This window comes from Drosophila kikkawai, chromosome 2L (genome assembly GCF_030179895.1).
Source record: "Drosophila kikkawai strain 14028-0561.14 chromosome 2L, DkikHiC1v2, whole genome shotgun sequence".
NCBI lineage: Eukaryota > Metazoa > Arthropoda > Insecta > Diptera > Drosophilidae > Drosophila > Drosophila kikkawai.
The window spans coordinates 14,998,137-15,020,867 of record NC_091728.1 but is presented as its reverse complement, the minus strand read 5'-3'; the positions used below and the strand labels follow the sequence as shown (position 1 = coordinate 15,020,867).

At 41.3% G+C, this 22,731-nt stretch overlaps 1 protein-coding gene across 3 annotated transcripts in view; it reads right to left on the bottom strand.

The window, feature by feature from the left end:
- dpy (fibrillin-like protein dumpy) overlaps positions 1-18,548 on the bottom strand; it is a 120,202-nt gene extending 101,654 nt beyond the window's left edge. For all 3 annotated transcript variants that reach the window (XM_070284931.1, XM_070284908.1, XM_070284909.1), the window contains exons 1-2: positions 18,481-18,548; positions 15,091-15,409 (exon numbers count right to left, since the gene is read on the bottom strand). The gene's annotated coding sequence lies outside the window, so the exon portion shown is untranslated. The remainder of the gene's footprint in view (positions 1-15,090; positions 15,410-18,480) is intronic.
- Between the last annotated feature and the right edge of the window lie 4,183 nt (positions 18,549-22,731).

Below are 22,731 nucleotides of genomic sequence, written 5' to 3'. Positions count from 1 at the left end.
CGCCGTTGGCGATTTGTGTTCGCCCATGTTCATAATCACTTAATTAAAGCTGGCCCACAGTTTCGCCGGCTTTAGCTTTATGTTTATTGCGGCTGCGCGGAAAATATGCTGTGTGATGCCTGATAAATTTATGTGGCGGCGCGAAATGAGCGTAATTTGGTGGGTTCTCTCTCCCTGGGATTTCCTGGGCAGCTCCCTTTGGCTGACAAGCTGATATATGTGCGTGATAAATGTGGCAAATGCGGTTTGTGTTGTTTCTTTGCGGCGATTGGAAATCACGAAATTGTTGAACTGCGGTACGCAATGCGGCGCTTAATCTGCCGCACGTAATTCCCATTTCTTAATTATCGGGATTTACACCAAATCGAAGGCACTCTCTATCTGATTTGCACTTAATGTCTTTTCTTTCTGCTTTTAATTGTAATTGTCGGCTTCTTTCACTTTTTGGCGTTCCAAATGAATACAAGATGGCGTGGCATTGGTCAGTGGTGATAATTGACCGATAGCTAAAGCTATCGAAAACTCAATCGGGGAAAACTAGTCAAACGGTGTAACTTTTTAACGGTATTTTTTAAGAGTACAATCAGAAATTAAAATATATACCCCTAATATGATTATCGTTTATAAAATGCTGTACCTTACTTCAACTAACGGCATAAATCTACATCTACGCACACATTTTGGTAGATCTTATCAAAATATTTGTACAATGTCAAATAATTTTTGAATGAAGGCCAAAAAAACAGCCGCCGGTCACTTCAACCGAAATCTAAGCTAAAGCCTCTTGTCGTTGGAAGGTAAGACCGAACAATTCGTTGAATAGCTGGCTGTGCAAACGAGAAACTGGCTCTTCCTCCTGCCCGATCCCAGCGTTTGCTGTCCTCCTCTGATGCTGCTGTCAACGCTATCTCCGCCGTCATCAACGTCACTGTCGCTGGTGCCGTCTCTGTTCAACGCTCTGAGGATGATCTCATCTGGTTTTAACCTGTCTAGCCACTAAATCAAAGTCAAAGAAGCGAGTGACACATTTTTGCCCGATCGACCGAAAAATACCCTCCACAGAAAAAACCCACAGACGTAAAATTAATGATGGCATCTTTATTAAAAATAAATGCTGATAGCTTGAAAAATGTGTGCTCTCGCTAAACAAACATTTTGTGCATCGTCTCAGCTGATGGAGCGCAGGGCGATGATGGGGATAGTGTGAACACACCCAAAAGTATGCGACCGGATGCTAACGCGGCATCGATGCGATCGACAGTAGTTGGGAATTTTACTTGTCTATTTTATCTGTATTTTTGCTTTGCTTTGCATGTCGTAAGTGGCAATTGGGCTTTTTGATTGATTTCCAAATTGCAGGCGGCGCCCCATTTTTAGTTGTCTTCTCTGCTGTTTCTTGTGTGTATTTGTATCATAAATCTCGCATAAATCGATTTAAGCTGCCCCTGGCCACGCCCACCTGTTGGTGGGCCCCATCAATTAATTACACTTTTTCAATGTCAAACTGTCGCAGGCAAAAAGGTGCGTCGCCGTCGTTTGCTTAACCCTTTCTTTAGCTGGCTGCATAAATCTTGGGGCGCCGCAGAATGGTACCTGTGACTTGGGTCTGAGGCCTGATCCTGCGGCTTAGCATTTTTTCTAATTGCACGTTTCCATCGCCTCGATGTGAAGGTCACTGACAGCGTTATGTGCACAGAGAAAAACTGACTACTTAAATGTAGGAATTGAAGATTTGGGGACACTACAAGCTCGGGAATAAAATCCAGAGCAATATTAGACTTTTCCCCAGTGCATTACCCGCGAACATATATAATTTCGCGCCTGGCATACAATGCCGCCGGCCTGTCTCCAACAACAAGCTACGGGCGGATGGGGCTGGGTGAGCTTATTTTATACACCTGCCCGCATGCCACCAAACTACAGCAGCAGTCGCGGTGCAACCAGTTCGCATGAAAATGCATAATCAATCACCAGCGACAACAGAAACCAGAAAATGCCGCATCTTTATGGCAGAAGATGGAATACCCTCGATAAGAGCTGCTATCGATCTTCGCAACTTATTTTTCTGCCACTTTAAGACAATGGAAGAGACAAAGTTTCGATAAAAGTCAAAGTTCATCAAACTTATCTATTTCAATAGCTTAATTGAAACTTGAAATATTTAAATCGATATTTATCGAACAATGTTTGTGTATTCTTGCCACCTTGAAACAATGGAAGTGGCACAGAGAAGTGTTGACACAATTTCAATAAAGCTCTAATTTAATCGATTTCAATGGCTTAGTTTTGCCACCTCTAACAGGACTAACAAAATTTTTCTTCAAGAAATAATTGAAATTGTGCTTAAGGAATAAGATCTCATTGTGCAAATTTAGGTTAAGTGCAATTGCATTATCCGTGACTCGGCACAAAGTTAGGGTATCGGGAATTCCGACGCCCATGACCGTATCATTGGAGCATCTTCATCTGACAATTCGCACGACTCGAATGTGAAGGTGCGATTGCTCGCTTTACTTGCTATATTCGCCTTACTTTACCGACTCTACGCGGTGACTCCAAGCTCCAACTCCAACTATCCACTTGACTTGTTAACAATTCGTGTAAAGTTGCCGCTCATTAAAAACTCATAAATCAGGGAGGCAGGGAGGAGGAGAAGGTAATTGCCGTTGCCGGCCCAGTGTCAAAATAAAGGAAAATAAAGGAGCCTTCTGCTTGGCCCGCTCAACGGAAATGATCGACCACCAGGTGAAGGAATGGAATACACAGCTATTCGACAGTGAGTTTCCGCATATTGGACGCTTCTTGGGCCTTTGATTAATGATAAATGTGCCCGGTGCATCCGCCGCTATGACATTTATCCCAGCGCCGACGCCGCCGCCGCTGCTTTGGCCTGAGAACCCGCTAAAGAAGTCGATGCCAAAGTCGCCAGTTAAAGCCATTAAACCCCCGATGGAGCTGCTTGGGCGCACAATTTAAAGCAGATACTAACGCAGTTAGACAACAAAACCACTTTCAAGAGCTCTGGCTCTGGCTGGCTGGCAAACAGGGAAAACGGCTTTCAACTCGTTTCGCTGCCCGCTCTGTTGCAGTTGCATGCACTTGGAGAGAAAATGTGCCTTAAGTAAGGTAAGAAAATTCCAACTTTTAGAGGCTCTTAAAGTCTTCAAGCCTTGTGACTTAAAAAACACTATATAAAAGCCTTAAAAAGCAGTTTTCATTATTTTTATATCGACTTTATAATAATTTTTAAAAGAATTTCTTATAAACAATACAACTTCTCTTAGTGCACTGCTGCTGTTGCTGCCGTGGGTGCAGCCGTTGCATGTTGCATGCTGCCTGCTGCCAGTACGTTCAACTTTTCCAGTTAACAGTTAGATTTTGAAATAGCCAACAGCATTGGCTCTCTGTCTCTGTCTCTGGCTATGGCATACCAGTTTTCTGGCCACGGCCTGAGAACCCGGCGATCAAGATGCGCTGCACAGCTACCCGACGGAAGGAAATTGCAGTCCAAGTCGCCAGTCGTTGCCGTTGCCGTTGCGCACATCAAATAAATACTGGTACTTGGCAATTTTTGTGTTAAAACAAAATTAAAGCAATGCTGTGTGCGGCGTAACATTAACCCAAATACATAATTCTTTGGCGCATCGACGGACAAGGATCGGCGCATTAATCATTGGCAAACAACCAGAAGAAGGGGACAGCGGCATATTTGGGTTTATGGGTGAGTTCCTCTACCACTACTACTACTACGACTCCTCTAAGCAGGAAATCATTAGAGCGGCTTAAAGGAATCTCTGCGGTTTTGTATCTTTCTTGGGAATTCTGTTTTTGAGCTAAAGTTTTGCCTCAAGGACGGTTTCTAAGATCTCTGGCGGAGATTTAGGAGGCATATTTTGACAGGGGATCAGAAATACTTCAAGGTTAGGGAATTTTTGTTTGATTTGTTGATTTTTATGTTGAAGAAAACGAAGTATTTCAAGTAAATATAAAACCTTTTATATTAAATCTTCGTTTATGCCTTGCTACCCCTTGTTTTCAATGCTATTCATATATATAAAAATAAGACATTACCACAAGATACCCGAGAAAGAACAATGTATACTTATTGTCAGCCGGTAACCGTCTAGATCCGATTGACTTTAGCTGACTGTTGACAAGTTTCTGATAAGATTAATATGCCGCACGAGCTTAAAGGTTAAGCATGCAAATCAGGGAGCAGCGCAGAGGTAGTAGCATTGACCGATCAGAAGGACATGTGCATAGTCCCGAGCCCAAGTTAGGCCAGGCAGCAGCAGCAGCAGCAGGAGGCTGAGCTACTAAATCTCTTTATTGCACAGAGTGCCACCAACACAATGGGGGGAACTGAACTGTAGACGCCGACTTATTTGTACTGGTCTCTGGACTACGCAGGGACCCTGCCCCTCATTCCTGATGTATTGTTTTTAGCCCCTTGTTTATGGTGTGCCTGCTGGCCTGTTTTGTTTATGCACATGCATCCAATGAGATCAAGTCTCGATACGCTTCGATTTGTTAAGAGATGGCACCTCAGCGAACTGGTGCTTGGTGGTGTCGCCTTGACATAATTGAGACATTATCATCGATGGCTCCCCCCAACGGCCGCTCTATTCGCTATGCCAGAAAAAGCAAGCAAAGAGTCTGGAGTCTGCAAAATGTCAAGGTTACATTGCCGACCTTTTGCCAACAATTGCAATGCAATTTTTGCTTAAATAAGAAATAAAATCCCCATGCAAAAGGCACAACAAATATTTGCTAATTTATCCTGTACGTGTCCTCCAACTAAGTGCACAGGTTTTAGGCCTTAAGCCGGCAGAAGCAGCCGCACGCTGCCATTGAGTTGACCCTCCTCATCCTCTGCGCTCTTTGCTCTTCGGCGGGGCCCGTGTTGATTGTTTGCGTTGGACGCTCGCTGTTAAAATGCCTTTGATCTTCTGATATTTCTGCTTGGTGCTGGGACCTGGACCTGGACCTAGACCTGGCGGGCGTATTTAACTTGACTTTGACTTCAGGCCCTTTTCTGGTCTCTGCGGGCAACTTGTTAAAAAGAATGTCGACTCCGGGCAACGCATGTTCTCTCTATAGCTTCTTCTTCTCCCATTTTGGATCCTGAAATTTCGCTTTCATTGCCGGCCTCTCGGCCATGACGCTGTTGTTTTTCGTTTTCCCATATTTAACCCAGAAATTAGCCGCGAGTGCGATCCCTACCGGCCCTTTAATGCATTTTCAATGGCTTACCTGAAAAGATACAGAGAAAGACAGAGAGAGAGAGGTGTTAATTAGGCTTTTTATAGTGTGTCATGACTTAAGCTACGCTCTGCCTGGGTGTGTGCAACATTATTGGCAAAGCAATCTTCTCGGGCGGCCCCTCGCTCGCTAAACATAAATGTCAATATTTATTTACTCCGCTGCGGTCGCAATTTATTTCAAGTTTTTAATTGAAAAGGCAGACCTCAGCGACTCGGATCTGGACTGTGGCTGCGATTTGCAGGCACAATGTGTCTAACCTGAGCCTCGTAAATGTCCAGTTGGCCGTAAATTGTGGCTGTAAGCCACACTGCAGGCTTAATATTGGCTTAAATGTATTAAAGCCAAGGACTTTGCTGTTAAAAAGTATAAACTAAATAGGTTTTACCTTGCATCTTAGAGACTTCTTTTTATTTTCAAGTAGCAGAGTGTTTTTTAGAGCTGTTTTCCATTAACTTTAAAGCCATTTGCCACATGCATTGCCCATGCATGTCTGGCTATTAACGAAATTGTACAAAAATAGCGGCCATCAAATAATTCAGATAATCTGTAATTTATTCCCATTTCCAATTACTCTTTTGTAAGGCATACACAAAGCCTGCACTGATTTCGGGCTGACACACTTTCTTGTAGTGTAGCGGCGGCCCACATGTGTGTTTTTGTGCTGCAGACCTGACCTCCAATCGTCGGAGCCTGTGGCGCCTTCGATGGCTTTCCAAAAAAAAAAAAAAACTGCACAATTTTCGCCTACGCCGGGTGAAAGAGTCTCTCTTGTCTGGCCAAGAAGCAGGCGAAGGAGTGTAGGCCCTGGCCATAAATGGACGCACACGATCTGAGAAGTACAGTCCGCATGTGGCCATAAATGGAGCTGGCCATTAGAAAGGTAAATTGCAGTCGATTTAATTCAATGCAGCACCCAGACGTCAGTCTAAACTCTAATTACAAGTGTCTGTGTCTGGCTGGTGACCTCTGGGACGCTTCGCTGATTTGACTAACTGCTCGTGCACACTTGCCTCTCCCTTTTTCGGGTCTACATAATTATGATTAAGCTGGGATCCGTTAAAGAACGATCAATCATAAAAGGGCAGCACCACCGGCTAACGGAAATAAACCCAGATATTTGTAAATTCAAGAAACCAAAGAGTGTCTGTGTGCGTGCAGCAGATTCACTTTGCGTTTGGGGTTCTCTTACAATTCTAATTTATATGATTTTTACGTAGCTATCCGGCGGAAGTAAACCTTGGCTCTGGTGTTGCCTTCTTGCCACTCTTCTTGGCCGTGTTTATTTGTGTTGTAAATTGCGAATGCGCCCCAAAGCAACAACAAAGAGGGGAAAAACATAACGCGCAGTCCCGCACTTCAATAAACAACACAACTCGGGAGAAACACCACAACAACAGCCGCAGCCACAACAACTATATACTTGGGCATTAGTTGCCGCTGGCATTGCGTACGTGCGCGGACCCGGCGTCGCCATAGCCAACGCTATGAAGACACGGAAAGAAATAAGCTTGGGGTTTTAAATAATATTTAATACAAATATATTTAATAAATAGAAAAGTCAGCTGAAGATGCTTTTCAAAGCTAATCTAAGACACTTCAATGTGGCACAGAAAGGGGGTTTTTTAGGACCTATATTCTTTGCAAAATCTCTAGACTTTAAATCAAATTTTTCACAAGTAAACAAGTGGATAATATCATTTATTAATATAGCAAAATTTCATAGAAAAGTCAACGAAAAAACTTTGTCAAAGAAAACCAAAGAAACATCCTTTTAGGACCTTTATCCTTACCAAAATCTTGAGATTTTAAACAAACTTTCCACTCAATAATAAATGGATAAAATCCTTTACTGATTTGGAAAAATTTCTCACTGTGCACTGAATGTGGATGGTTTCTTTGGGTTTACCACTGACAAAGACGACAACCACGCATCGTAAAAAGAGTTTTATGCAATTGCCGCTTTGGCTTTGCCGTTGTGACTGTATGTTCGTTCGCCTATTGTATAATAGCTCCATGTGTGTGTGTGCGGTATATGTGCTCTGCATAATTTTATGATTCGCCCGCCAGTTCCTGCAGCCAAGTCCAAAAAGGCCATGTCCATTGGCAATTTCCACACCGCAGGAGGAGCCTCTTTCTCTTACTCCCTTGGCGGACGCGTGGGCGTTGAGTGCGCGGAATGCATGTGGATTGATGCATTGATTGAATTTGGCCAGCAGCAGCAGCAGCAGCTGAAGAAGGGCCAAAGTCGAGCCACAATGGCCCAGCGTGAGTCAGGCTGGACTCCGATTATATGTGACTGGAATTGGAATCGGAATGCCGCCATGGATGAGCCGAGAATGGTCGATGGTAATTGTAAATGGCCGGACAGGTCGTCGGTAGCTGCCATTCAGTGTTGCCAATTTGGCCAAATTTGGCAAGTGATTAGGTTGTTTTTTGTTTTTTGCGAAGAGCTGCTATTTTTTGCAGAATCTTCGATGAATTTTAAAATGGAAAATTGTTGAATAAACTGGGACAAGCTTGAAAATAGCTGTGACATTACCTCGATTCATACTCAGCAAAGAGATCTAAGATATATGTTTATATGAAAATCCCCTTTCAAACAAGTCCAGTTTCTTATCCCATAATATATTTCCTTAGCTCTGTAATTGCTTTTCTCCCTGGAGTAGCTACATTGTATGGCTTTCTTGACGCCTTATCCCCACCTCATCTTGATTTATTTTGTTGCCTTAATTTATGACTCCACTTCAAAGCGATATATACGATATTTGCAGCTAATCCTGGGTAGCATTCCTGTTTAAATTATCGCCGTACTTCTGATCCAGTGGCTAGTTACAAGCGAGGAGAGGAAACCTTGAAATATCCCAACTACAAGCGATTTAAATATACAAAAATAACAAAATCTAGACATTTATAAAAAAAAGGAGACAACAGCGCCGCGAACAAGAAGTTCTTGTAAAAATGCAAATCAATAAGCACGGGGTCTCCGGGCAGGCTGCCTTTCGCAATAAAATAAATGTAAGAAGGCAAGCAGCCATAAAAACTTATACAAGGAGAGTTTGTCCAGCAAAACATAGTGAAGGCAGGCTCCGTTTTTTGTCGCATCTGGCCAGCGGTTGCAATTTGGTTTAGTACCTAGGTGTTAATTATCGCTAAAAGTCAATGGCGGACAATCGGCGAAATCTGCACAGGGGCATCGCATAGCGAATTGTCGCTGTGTCGGCCGTGTGTGCTTTGCATCTGCCCCTGGAGAATACTTAGAGCAGTGACTGGAGTGGAGCCAAGTGGCTGGGAGTGGACTAGAGTGGAGAGGATGAGCAGGAGTCTCGAGCAGGTTGCAGTCGGACAGCTGTACAAGTGGTCACGATAATTAATATGAAAATATGTAAGGATAGCAGCGGGCGCAGGACAACACAAATGTTTGCTGCTATTTTTAGCAGGTTTGCTGGCATTAATGAGCCCTGTCCAAAGTCGGTTTCCTTCTCCTTTGGAGAGAACCCTTGGGCCACCCGGGTGTCCTAATTATGCGCTCATTTCTTGGCTTTTATGAATTATTAAAATAAGCAAAGTGACGCTGGCCCGGACCCGGCATTAATTGCTTTATAATAGAGATGGTCCCGAATCAAAGAGAGGGACTCGGTTTCAGTTGCAGGGTTTTTTTCTGTTCCCTGCTCATATTTCTATAATTTATTGTAATGCACTTGGGGCGTGTTTCATTTCTCGCTTTAAAATGGCATAAATTTTTAAGCCGTGCCCTGGCGGCGTCTCTCTGGATCTCGGGGTCTCTGCTGGGGCTATTTAACAATTTATTGTCTGTATATAGCAGCATTTATACTATATATATTTATATATATATATATATATTTCTCCTCCTTTTTCTGTTGTCTGAAGTCGACAGCGGCCACGACCACCTTGATGTTCATGTCCCGAACCGAACTCCGACTGGGGGCCAATTTACTTGAGTTTTCATTCATGTATATACGTTGGAATGAAGGAAAATAAGAGAAAAAACTGTAAGCTGCGTTCATTACACGTTGTTATTTGTTGTCTGCAGTACATTATTGCTCTTGTTCGCTGTTTTGCTCACCAATTAGCTGCACTCTGGCCAAAGACGAAAGACTCTGGCCACGAACTTGCCTCGAAAGACGGAGGAAGATCATCGCTGTTGCCTTTGTCCCGTACTTTTCTCTAATCGTCTTCTATTGCCACGCAGCCAGAAGTCAAAGAACTGCCTTAGACATTAACTTGGCAGCTTTTCTTGCTGACGCAGCAACAGCAGCCGCAACATCATCTTCAAGACGATTATGACCCTCAAGAGGGCCACACATCAATCAAATGCCTCATTGTACAAGGGCTGCCACTTGAACTTGACATTCGGTGTAAGTGACCATTAAGGAAGTGCCTTGTGAAGGTCTGAGGACTTTGCCAAGCCTTTGGCAATTAGCCGTGAATATCAATCAACGCACCATTTGAGTGTGAAAAGAGCTCAGCTTTTAATTACAATAGCTCTTTATGTGTGTGTGGGACTCAGAAGAGTGAGGTGAGGCTTGTCGAGTCGCGGCTGAAGGCCTCCCATGCTCCCATGTACCCCGCCCACGGTCACCTCGAACGCCTCTGCGCGACCACAGGCCGATGATGTTTGTTGCCAACTCGCTTGTTAGAATCGTATGCAAACCGGGTCTTAGCCGCGGCTCATGGGTAATAAGCGAATTGGCGTTGGCCACACTACATTTTAATCAAGACAAGCCGGGCCAAGTAAAGCCCACGCACGCATCAAAGCCAAATATGTTCCCTGTCGGTGTGAGACTGCTCCAAAGTGTCGCCAAAGACGCCAGATTGTGCGAGTTTGTCGTTGACCTTCAAGGCGAGTGTTGAGTCACGGCCCAGGCTTTTAACCATAAGTGACTGAGGCCGAAGCTCGAGTTCAATGGATAATTGATGGTGAAATTGTGTGGATTAGTAAGAGATCCGGGAGAGAAATATAGAATACTCGAGGCAAGGTTTCTTGAAAGAAAGTAACTTGAAATTAAATCAGCTTAAACAAATAATAAACCCAAAACATGCTGGCATTTATCTCTACTTCAAGTCAATCTGTGTGCATTTTTTCTACTCAAGTTCCGTTTTAAAACTTCCAGGGAAGTTAGCCTAATGATCTAGCAAAACACCCAAATACTTGTAATATAAAAATAGTTTATATATTTCCAACTATCCACTTGATTTCTTCCTGAATCTTCTCACTATCATATTTGGTTAATGCTTCCTTTCGCACCGACAATCATCCAGCCCCAATGTCAGCCTCCTCATTCCGGCGACAAATCAAATACCGATAGCTCCGCCCCATTTGGCACGGAATCAGAACTTACGACTATCAAGAAAGAGGCGCTTCTCTGAAGCTACTGTTGGCCAGGAACCACTGACCAGAGGGAGAGACCGACCCCTTGCCAATTCGATTAGGCCGTGCAAATGTAATTTAATAATTGCGGTTGCCCATGTTGATTAGCATGTGCGGTTTATGCAATTTATGCTATGCCGGGACTGGCACTCCACACATCCACAGGATATGAGCTGGCACTATGACAATGACAGGATGCACATCAATGGGGAGACAGGGGAAATGTTTATGGTTATGTGCTCGCCTGCGGTGGCAGCTTCAAACGCGCTGCGCGGTAATTGAATTTTAAATTGTTTTCGCTTGCTCTCCTAGCAGTAAGCTGTAAGCTGTAAGCTGTGCCAAGATTAATTTAAATGAAGTTATTAGCCAGGCCGATTGCCCAGTGACAGGGCGCAAACAAAAGACCTAGCTAGGCTCCAGCTCTAGCTCAGGCTCAGGCTCAGGCTCCAGCTTAAGGCGCCCTGATATGGGTATATGGGATATGTAGTTACTGCAACGGGTTTTACGTTTTACTGCCGTTGCATGCTGCTGCATTTGAAAGTTAAATTACGGTAGCGATATCGGAGCAGACATTCCGTTAATTGGCCGCACACAACCTGAGATCAGGCTGCTGTCTTGGGGTTTTTTTTTTAGCCAGTGCTAGCCAGAAATACTCTTTTGGAGACCGTGAAGTTTGGGTAACGAGGAAAAGAATTTTTAGGAAACTTCAGAATTCGTTTAGCCTTTTCGTTGATCACAGATCATTTGATCATATTTATAATAAAATAAAAAACTTTAATTCTTAAATCATTTAACTCTAAAATATCGATAATATGTAATAGATCGACAGAAATATCGTTTTTAATATCATATAAAATTATTATAAAATTTGATATATCAAAAACAATCGCATTTTCCGTTAAAATATCGATATTATCGTAAAACATTTGAGAATACTGAATCGATAGTTTCTGCTATCCCTTTTATATACCCCTCTATAACTTTATTATTTTAGTGTATTATAAGATCAACTTAAGTTATTAACTAATATAAATACTATTAATTTTTGGTAAGTGTATTAAAACTTTGTTGTCTGCCAGTAATCTCAATTCCTTGGTGCCTTGTTTTTTGGGCTATTCCCGCTTTACAGTTGCTGCAAAAATTGTTGCAAATTGCAGTTTAAAAAGTTTCCGTGTTGGTTTTTTTGTCGTCGCGACATCGTCGTCGTCGGCGGCGGCGGCGGCGGTTGCAACTAATATGAGTCATAAATTTAAAGGCTTAACTCGAGGCTAAGGCGGCGGCTGTGGCTGCAACTGAAGCTGTGCCGTTGACAGGGATTTTTAAAATGAAATAAATAAACGGCATTACAGCTAGTTATATGCAGCGATCAGGGTCTTGAGTGTTGGCGTGGAAGCTGAATTGTGAACCGAATGTGAACTCAACTGGGGCTGGGCTGGGCCTCGAGTCGTCCGGTTACTTTTGCATTTGCTGCACGAGACGAAGCCATTTTTATTGATACAGATACAGCCGAAATTGGGGTCCGCCAAAAACTTCAGAAAACAAAAAGAAAAAATACTTAAGTCTGGTTTGGTTTGGTTTTTTTGCCGCAGCATGACATCATTTTGAGTTCGCTGCAGCAGCCCTGCATCGAGAAATAACACACAAAAACTGGTCGCTGTTTTACTTTCGCTTTATTTCTCGTGGTATTTCGTATTTCCTTTCGTTTGGGTTTCGTTTCGGTCTTTTTTTTTCGGCGCAGATGATTCCATTTATTTCTTATTTTTTGGGTCATCGCGAAGAAGTACTCTCATATATGGCAATGAAAACGAAACCGTGTTCTGGTGAAAGTCGACACGAAATCGAAATCGAAAACGCATAACAAGTGCATGGGCTCTGAGGAGATCTGTGTGGACCACATGGTCGGATCGGGTCTTGGCCAAGCCACGGATTGTGTCATGATGCGTGGGCCAATATCGCCCACAAAGGCCGCCATTTGGCCAAAACTAATGATGATGGCTCAGAGATACAGGTACAGGTTGGCACTGACGCACACCGACTTGGCTCCGCTTTGGCTTCATCAGCTTCGTGTCTTCATCATCTGCTCATCAGCCATTGCCCACACACTGTGGCCACATTTGGAACCAACAGAGATCAATGCAAAAAAGATTCGCGAGCACGAAATTAATTAGAATTTTGTGTGGCTTTGAATATTGGCTCCAATGCTGACGAAGCTCTCTCGGTTGGTGGCTGGGAAAAGACCTTGAGCGGCGGTTCAACAGTCTACGGACTACAAAGTGTGGGGGGTGATTGAAAAAGAAAACTAGTTGAGGCAACTGAGTCACAAAGTCGAGAGTTATAGAAGAGCATCTAAATCGCGACTTGTCTTGGGTAATTTTTGGGACCTAATAAATCTTTCTGAAGGGAATGCCATGACTTACGAATTACACAAAACAAAGTTTTGCGGAATCAATCTACCGATTTCGCCAGTTTCTTTTATAAGTTTCACGAAAGTAGCTGGAAATTTCTTTCCCACGAGTTTCACTGGCCATAAAACTGGCGTTTTATTTGCATTCAATAAATGTTTTCATTGGCTAATGTCAAGTTTGTGTCTGCAGTCTTTTGTTTCTTCAAGAAATTTATTTTATTTGAAGAGTTTTAAACATCTTAGCAAAGAGCAGGTGGGTTTTTAAAGACTTGAGAGGGAATTAGCAAAATGTTTTAGACAAAATTCAAAGCTCTGATCTCTAATCTTTTGATAGATTATAGAAATAATAAAGCTACCTTTCAAAGTCTTTCAATGAAAACTCCTTACTCTGGCAAAGCCATCAAGTTCGTGTCCCAAGTCTTTTGATTTGGCTCATAAATTTTGCAATACAAGAAAAAAAGATTACATTAAAAATTTCTCTTGTGCAAACTGTGAAATATTTGTCGCTCTTTTTACAGCATTTATCTTTGCAGAAGAATCTCAAGCGAAACATTCACTTTAATTTTTTTTGGGTGCTTTGACTCACTTAATTGCGGCAATTTCTTTCGCCCACGCAGCAGCGAGCGAGTCAGGAGCGCTTTGGCTCATAATTTATAGTCATTATTATTGTAATTTCTCTCCAACAGACAAACGCAGCAGATCGCACGCAAAACAATAATACATAAAGTGAAAGTTTTGCACCTTTTGCCGTCGCACCGTAACAGCAAACAAGCGGCAAACGCATCAGCATAAACAGCTAAGCAAAACAAAAGTAAGTCTGTGGGTCTGGGAGATGGGATGATATGGGATGAGAAGAGTTGTGCCCACGTTTGGGGCCAAGACAATGGCTTACAAATGACTGGCAGCTAGTTCAAACCGAAACTGGCTGACAAATGAGACGGCGCCGCCGGTAGCTTCACTCGTGTTTTGCATCTAATGTTAAAAAGATGCAAAAAAATACCACAAAGATATATTCGGGCTCCATCAATAAACCGAAAAACTCGGTTGTAGATACACGAAATTTCGACAAAAATCTGCTTTTGCCTGGCAAATCCCCTAACTCCACAAAAATAATAAAGAAACGAGTGTTGGTTTTTTAACCTCCGAGGGGACTCTCAGCTAAGCTTTCTTTGCCACCTCTTTAAAGTGTGTCAAGCGAGCATTTGAAGCAATTATTTGTCATATTTTCTATTTGCGTTTTTGGTTTCGTTATTTCCGAAATGAGATGCAGAGAAAATAAACAGCATTAGCGTGGATGTGAAGAGCAGTCCCTGACCGCCGGTGACAAGGCGTCTTCTGCGTATTCATCTTTCAACTCATCAAAGCCCACAATGACTTTGGGCCTGAGATTTTTTGCACTAATGAAAGTGAACGTTTCTTTTTGTTGCTGTTCGTTGTTTGTTATTATTATTTTTGTGTTTTTGTGTGTTATTTTTTTTTTGCCACATTTACAGTTGCTATTTTAAGCTTAAGTCTGCACTTGGTGGAAAAAAAGAAAAACAACAGAAATTTGTCAAGTAAACTATGAATGCCAACTGGTTTTAAGCTAGGTGATTTTTTGGGATTTATTTTTAAGGTTTACATTTTAGGTATACATTTTCAAAGGCAGCTAAAGTTGCTACATATGTATTCAAAAGATGGTCATTATATATAATTTAAAATACTTCTATAAAAAGTTTTGAAGGTTTTATTAGAGGAACTAACTTTTTAAAGACCTTTTTATAAGATTCAAAATAACTTCTGCAATTATAAATATTTTTTTCAGAACTAAAAATAATTTTTTAATTACCTTCAGTTAATTTCTAATTGTTTTAAATCATATTTAAACTTTTATTGGCCATTTACTAAATTAAATAATCAAGCTTTAGTCTGGTTTTACCCCTCCTTATGCTTTTTCTTCCCAAAAACCTCGTCCATTTTTTTCAACCAATTAAAATGTTTTATATTCCACTTAAAATTTGCACTTTGTAGAAGCCAAAAAAATTGTGCTCACCATTTTATTCATCCAGTTTGGGCCAAAATCAGTTCATACTGCCAACAGCTGCCAACCGAAGAGCGACGATGCCAGCAAACGTTGTTGTTTCTTACTTGGCTGCTGCCAAAGCAGCTGCCAAAAGCGATTTGCCGTCAAAAGCACAGCGATACACACACACACACACACTGCGGGCAGACACTGAAATATTTTTTCCTCTTCTTTATGGTTGTATTTAACAATATTTAACGCTTTTCTTTAAAACACTTTTCGATTGCTTTGCGCGCATTTGGTTTTTCGGAATTTTCACAGGGTAAAATTGAGCCTGGCAAAACTTTCACTGCAATTAGACGAGACGAGACGCGAGGCGATCCCTCATAAGCAAATAAGGCAATGATCTTCGCTTCGCCAAGATTTATGATGCAGTTGCTCCGTCGGCACTTAACACACACTGTCCACCGCGAAGAAAGAGCCCACTGGGAGAGAGAACCGCACCGCACGCGCGCTGAAAACGAACTGAATGTGCGGAGCTTCAGTCGGCGATCGCGAGCCCCCGTCAGTGGAGACTTTTTTTTTCTTCTTTAAAACCTGGCTCCAGGTGCTCGTGAGTGTGTGAGAGAGTTTGGATGTGTCTGTGGCGACGGTGGCTGTTAGGCAACTCTTTGCTGCCCACACTTTGCTCGGCAAAAGTCGCCGCTCTGCTGGTCCATTTTTGGCTTGGACCGCTCAGCAATAATTTTTTTCTTGCTCTCAGACGAGAGCCGCCTTTGCAGAAAAGACGGAAAAATATGAACGATTTGTGGCCAGGCAGCAGGCAGCTTTGATATTTGCTGCTGGCTTCCAAGTTGCCAGCTTTTTGATTGACGTAATTTCTGCGCTTGATATTCACTTGAATTTCTTGTATTTCCACATTTAACTGTTTTGGTGTCAGGCGCACATTACACGCCCACAACACCCACACACACTGGCGCACACACACACACCCCCCGTAGGCGTTTCTTTTATATTTTATATATTATTTTGTTTCAAGTCTTCAAGAGTTTCGTGAACTTTCGCTCGGCACGGAACTGAATGGAACAACATGTGGGTGTGCTGAGCGGACCCTATAAAGCCTAATTTAGTGCTTGACTCACTCGATTTGCTTGGCTGGCTTGCTTATGCTAATTAACCCGAGCTTAAACTTTGGTATTTCGGCAGAAAAAATCCAAAGACTTAGGCAACAAACTTGCCCCAAAATTAAAGAAATCGTAGAACTAACTGACCGACCTTGCATCTGGTTCTGAGGATCTCTGAAGCAGGCCAGGCCCTTATCGTCCCTGTATCTTTATTGCAATGAAGTAATTTCCGCATGTAATATGGGAAGGAGAACGTACAAAAAAGAGTTCTCTCTTCTGATCTTACGGTAACCATTTTTTTTCCTTGGCTTTTGGGGAACGCCCTGCTTGCACATTCATTTCTACGCCCCGCAATTATTTCATGCGGCAAATGAAGTATGAAGAAACATAAACGCAAAACGTGTGGCCCATACTAAGATGGCAAAAAGCAGAGGGTCTTAAAATAAAACAAAAAAAGTGCAAAAATTAACAAGCATAATTAAAAATGCAAGCGTTGGGAATGGCAACTTGAGATCTCTCGAAAACATTTAGGAAAAATTATATAAAGAGATTCTGCCGAAATTGAAAATATTAATAAATACAAGATTGAAAAGTTTAATATTTTCGTGGTAGAAAACCTAATTTTTGACCAAATATCTAAGTAAATTCAGGTCTTAGGATGAAAAAAAAAATTAGTAAAAATAAAAAACAATCTAAATATATGTTGAAATATTACTAGATTATAAATAATTGAAGATAAAATTACATTTAATCAATAAAATCCAAACAAATACACAAATAAATAACATTTAATTAACAAAACCTGATAAATAAATTCTTTTTAATTAATAAAAACTAACAAATAAATTACAAGTAATTCATAGAAACCCTTTGTTATGTAAAGACAGATGGCCATACATCACAGAGTTAGTTAACAGGGGAAAAACTTGGTTCACCTTGCTGGTAAACTATGCTAATTATTCTCATTTTCAAGATGAGCAAAGTCCCTTGTTTTATGTTCAAGCACTTGACTGCTTGGAAATTCAAATGATGACTCTGTAAAACATATTTTTCTAGCTGCCGAGCCTAAGCAAACTTCACTTCAGCCCGGCATTCCGGCGTTGGCTAATTAAATGCAGCGGAGGAGAATGCAACAGAGACGAGGGCGAAAAACCCACACGCGTCGTCTACACTTGGCATATTTAACACATTTAATGGAAAATCAACAAAACATCAGTATTTACGATGCTGCTACTTGTTCTAGGGGCAGTACGGCAGCTCGGAGGCGCCAGTGTCTGTCCTCTTTGCCAGGTTGTGGCTTTATTAAGTTGCTGTTGTTGCTGCTGCTGTCCGTTTTTATTAATAAGTCATATTTTTATATGGTTCAGCCGCTGCCCAGCAGCTTGATAATTTATGTAGTTTGCCGAGGCAACTCCAAGCTGGGAGGATGACAAAAAGTCGGAGCATCGGCAGCAGCTGGACCAAGGGCAGCCGGAGCCAGGGGCGCTGCCCACCTGCATACGTGGGCATTTATTCATAAGTCACTCCACTTAACTCATTCACTCACTTCATTCATTCCATTCATAAACTTTTTCGAGAAAATAAAAGCTCAAAAGCGAAGCTCAGTTCGGCTCGGTTCATTTTGTAATTAATTAAATGCAACTTTGTGTTGAAAAAGTGTGCCACTGCAAGACACATGCAACAGGTTACAGCCGTATGATGTAAGTGTTTATGATTGTTAACAGCTTTTTATTGCGCTCGCTCTCTATTCTTTGTAATATTTATTTATGTTTTTGGTTAGCAGTGGGCGAAAGTTTGTTGCCTAAGTCTTTCGTTGTGGGATGCACTTTGCACCTGGCAGCTGACGAACCAGAAAGTAACTCAGACGTGGCCGAAAAAAAATGAAACTGTGTCAAATCACTAAACACATCAGATAATTGAAGCGATTCGTAGTCATTAGCTTGGATTCGCAAAAATATAATTGCAGGGCGAAAAAACATTCGTGGAAAAAAATTCGCAAACGCTGAAAAATAGTTCAGGCATTGCGTAATCGCCTAAACATCTAATTTCTGTTTCAGTTTTCGTGATGAAAAAATTGCATGGCGTTAACAAATTAAGCAAATAGCAATGAGTGTTGTTTGCTACTGTTATTTATTCACTTTTTATTTAATCTCATTTTTTGCTGTTGCATTTTGCCGGCACAGTTTTCACTTGTCTCCCACACACACACAGCTGTTCAAATGTTGGGGAATTGCACAAAAATATGATCGAATCGCATCTGTTTGGAGCGGAAGCGGGGCTCTCGAGGGACGCACACCTTTATACCACAACGGAACGCAACCGTTTCGACGGATAAAACTATTGAGCGTAGTGCACACTAGGCGGTGCGCCGGCAGACTAAAGGCTGAGAGCCAGAGCGGCTGCAGTCTGCTTCTGGCCAAGTTAGTTGGCAAACAACAGCTGACGGATCTCTCCCGCTCTCTAACGAGGCAGCAAAACTAGTTTCGTTTGGCATTTGAAAATCTGTATAACAGTTGACTATAAACTGTGCTAAGCTGCGGCTTGGAGAGACTCACAGAGAGAAATAGAGAATCAGAGAGAGGGAATCTCAAGCCCCTGGCAGTGGATAATTTGTTATTTTTATTGTATTTGTCAAGTCAACTGATAAATTGACTTGATATTGAAAATAAATTAATTATAACTTCCAAAAAAAATGGAACAACTTGGAGTCAGCTTTCGTGGGATTTGGCAGGCCTTTGAAACTGATAGAAGACTCAAGTACTTGAAAAAATAAGTATATTTTTATAAAAATAATATACAAATGAGGTCACAAATGCGTCATATTTGTATAAAAATATAAAGATTTGCTCATAGCCGCGTCAAACTTGATTTTAGACTCACAAACACACATTCCGAATGGAAGACAAATTGTTGCAAATTGAAATCAAGTTGTCTAATTGATTCAACAGGATTTCAAGACAATGTAAATAATGGGCATATGTGATTCGTTATGCATTTCGATAATGATCTTTGCTCACAAGAAGATCATCAATTTATGAATGGCTTAATTAATCTAGTGAAGTTCTTATAATGGGAGATACAAAAGGTGAAACAAAGAAGTAGGCCACTTGGGGGAATCTGCCAGATAATTAATGATGGGGACAAGGAACTGGTTTAGAAACAGTTTTTGATTTTTTGTTTATTTATAAGAAAAATTTAAATTAAATTGAACAGATGTTAGGGAACTATTTTAATATATTTATATATTTTACAAATGTAAAATTATTTGAATTATTTGAAAATATATTTATATTGTTTTTTACGTTTTACATTTTTTTTTAAGTTAAAACTTAGTACGCATCTTTAAATTATAAGACAATTTATTTTATATTTTTCTTGGAACTATTTATGTAATAAATTATATATATCTTTCCGTTTTCAAACGAATTTAAATTTATTTCATTGGTGATTTATTTCAAGTTTTAGCTTGTACCAATTCCTCCAGTCTTTTATTTACAATTATTTAAAAAGTTTATTGTGTATTTGACTTGAAAATGCAAAATGTGCAACGAATTCGCCACGCTCAATTTAAGTGGCTGCTCACGTTTTGCATATATATGTATATACATATATATTTCTGGTGAGATCTTTTAACCGATACTAAAGTCTTTGCCTTTCGACTTTTTGGCCAGACCCAAAGTCACGTTGCTCCCATAGACACCACGTACGCATCAATGCAGTGACAGTCGCCGAGAGTCAGTCACAGTCTTTAATGTTTATGTTATTTGCGTTGCTTGCCTGTTTTCTTATTTATGTTTTCGCAGTGTCAAAATTATTGTTGCAGTTCAAAAAGCGGCTTATACGCTCCAATATTTGTAGGGGAGGTTGCTTGCATAAGTACCAGTAATTGGCCAGGCCAAGGCGCCCATATGTATGCGTCTAATATTGCTCCTCTCTCCACTCCACCCTCCCAGTCCTCACAGAAATATGATTTGTGTTGCCCCTGCGTTGCATAAGCTTAAGCCTGGCTTTGACTGAGCGATGACGTTATGCGAGGCGCGTGCTCAGAGCGGCTGACCCAAAAACCGAAAAAGCCACTACGGTAGTTTGACGCCAACGCTACCGAGGCGACATTTGGCTTAAATAGAATGCAAAATGTAAAATGGTAAATACAAAGTGGTGAGGCTGAAAATGCAACTGAAAGTCATAGAGGTAGAAAGAAGGATTTTGGATACTCTAACATCTGTGAATTGTGGAATAAAATGTTTTTGAATCTAATAATATGGCTGTAGACCTTCCAAAATCTTTTTAAAGACTTTTTGCTTATTTGATTTTATGATTTATTATTATTTAAAATTTAAAATATATTTTTTTAGGTGATTAGTTACCATTTTGTGAAGGAAATGACCAAGATGATATAATATTAGAAAGCTTTGTAGGCCTATTTGTCGTCTTAAAAAGGTAAAAACCTTGCTCAATATACATAATAATATATACCCTATATGGAAGACTTGCTTATAAATCTTAAATGTCAACGTTGGAATGCAAAATATAGCTGAAATGTAGAAATCAATCCCAAACAACCTTTTAATAAATTTTCTATATATTAGGAGGCACCTTTTCTCCGTAAAAACTTTGCAAAAACTTAGCTTATTTTCCGCCTGGGACACGTCTGCCCCAGTTGATAGCACCGATGGGTAGAGAATCTCAAGCCGAGTGCCACCGAGCGTAAACAAGTTGGCCTGACAGCGCAGTTAGACATTAGATGGCCAAGTGATGAGCCTGTTGAGCGCGTTGCTTGCCAGCTTTTGCAAATTGCCTGGGCTCTCAGCGAAATACAAAATGCGGCGAAAAGATCGCCGCTGGGTGGAGTGCGAGTGCCACTGCGAGTAGGAGTACCGTTGGTTGCCACACCAACCTACATACATAGCGCAACACGAGGAATGCAATTTCAAGTCAACTTGCAACTCTTGGTCCGTGTAAGATAATTGAAAAATGCGTAAGTTGGACCCTGATGTCAACCGAAAGGAAGTCGGGGTGAGAGAGAGAGAGAGGGTCAAGCCTTTGGTAGAGAACTCTATGCATTTTCCACAGATTTTCCCTGCACGCACCTTCCGTCGAACAGGCCAGAACTCCCAGAGCAAAGCCAGGAAAAACCTGTTTCGTGTGTGTGTTTTCCTGTAGCTGTGCCCCTGCTTTTCCCCCCTGTTTGCGCTCATTTTCGTTACGTACGGAAAGCAAAAGGCATTGAAAGAAGAGGAGTCGAAGTCATCGAGTGGAAGAAGTATCTACGAGCTCGATTTTGTTGTGTTTTGGCCATTAGAGGGGCCAACAAACACACACACACACACGCATGCAGGGAATGCTAGCGGTTATGGAAATTCCTTTGAAGCACGCAGACACACACACAAATACTGGTGAAATCATGGCCAACAAAGGATGTGAGGAAGCAGGCAGGCAGAGGCACCTAACAGCTAACAAAACAAAGAGCCTCTCCCCGAAGTGTTGTTGCTTTTGGCACTTGGCCGGCCATGGAAAATTGGCCGTTTTGCTGGCATAGATACAACACTTGCTCCTCGGGGTACCATCGTTATGATCATCGTGATCATGATCATCATGGTGATCGTGTTTGTCTGGTAGCAGCTTGGGCCATGACAGCGCTCTCTCTATACTGCTGCATGCCAATAGAAATTCGGTTAGGATTTCTGTTCTTTCCGCTCATCTTTATTCTTTTTGAAAAGAAAGGAACGAAAGAAAAATGCCTAATCAGCATTTTATTGTTGTATGATAGCCACTACTGCTGCTGCCACTGCTAACAAGCGGAGAGTGGGAAATGGTAGCGTGACTTTCGATGGAAGTGCCAGGCATAATTAGAATATAAATGCCCACTTTGTAGTTGCAGTATCTCGGGTATCCGAGGCAGTTGTGGGGATTATGTGGATCATGTAATTGCTACTTGCTGCTTGAACTCTGGCTGCATTTCCTTATTGCCAAAACAATCAAAACAGTTGGCCACAGAAGCGGTTTTTTCTGTGTGGGAAATGTCTTGCAGCTTTGTGAAGTAATTCCATTGCGAGTTAAGGAGTAGTTTAGGTTGGAAATATGCTGTAAATATGTGAAACTAAGCGGGGGTTTAAAGGGTGTTATCTACATAGTCTGCATAGATTTTAAAAGTAAATTAAAGAGGGTTTTGTTGTTTTTTTATTGCCTTAATCGGTCGTTTTACTTATTTAATATATATATATATTAGAAAATATGTCTAGCTCTAAATACAAATTGTTTAAATAAAAAAAATACAATTTGTAGTTACATTTAAATGTATTCTTTGCTTGAATAATTACTTTCTTTTAAAAGTTTTCCTCATTTACATTTTTGCAAATTCAATGCATTCCACAAATTGACGCATTCAAGTACCGCTCTTAGAACAGTTAGAAAACAAAAGACTTGAGGAAAAAACTTGAATACATTATTGTAAGACTGAACAATTATCAGAGGGAGATCTCGCTGGCGAGGGGCTGCATTTTCTTGGCTCTTTACCAATTAATCAAACGGCTACAGAAACGGTAAA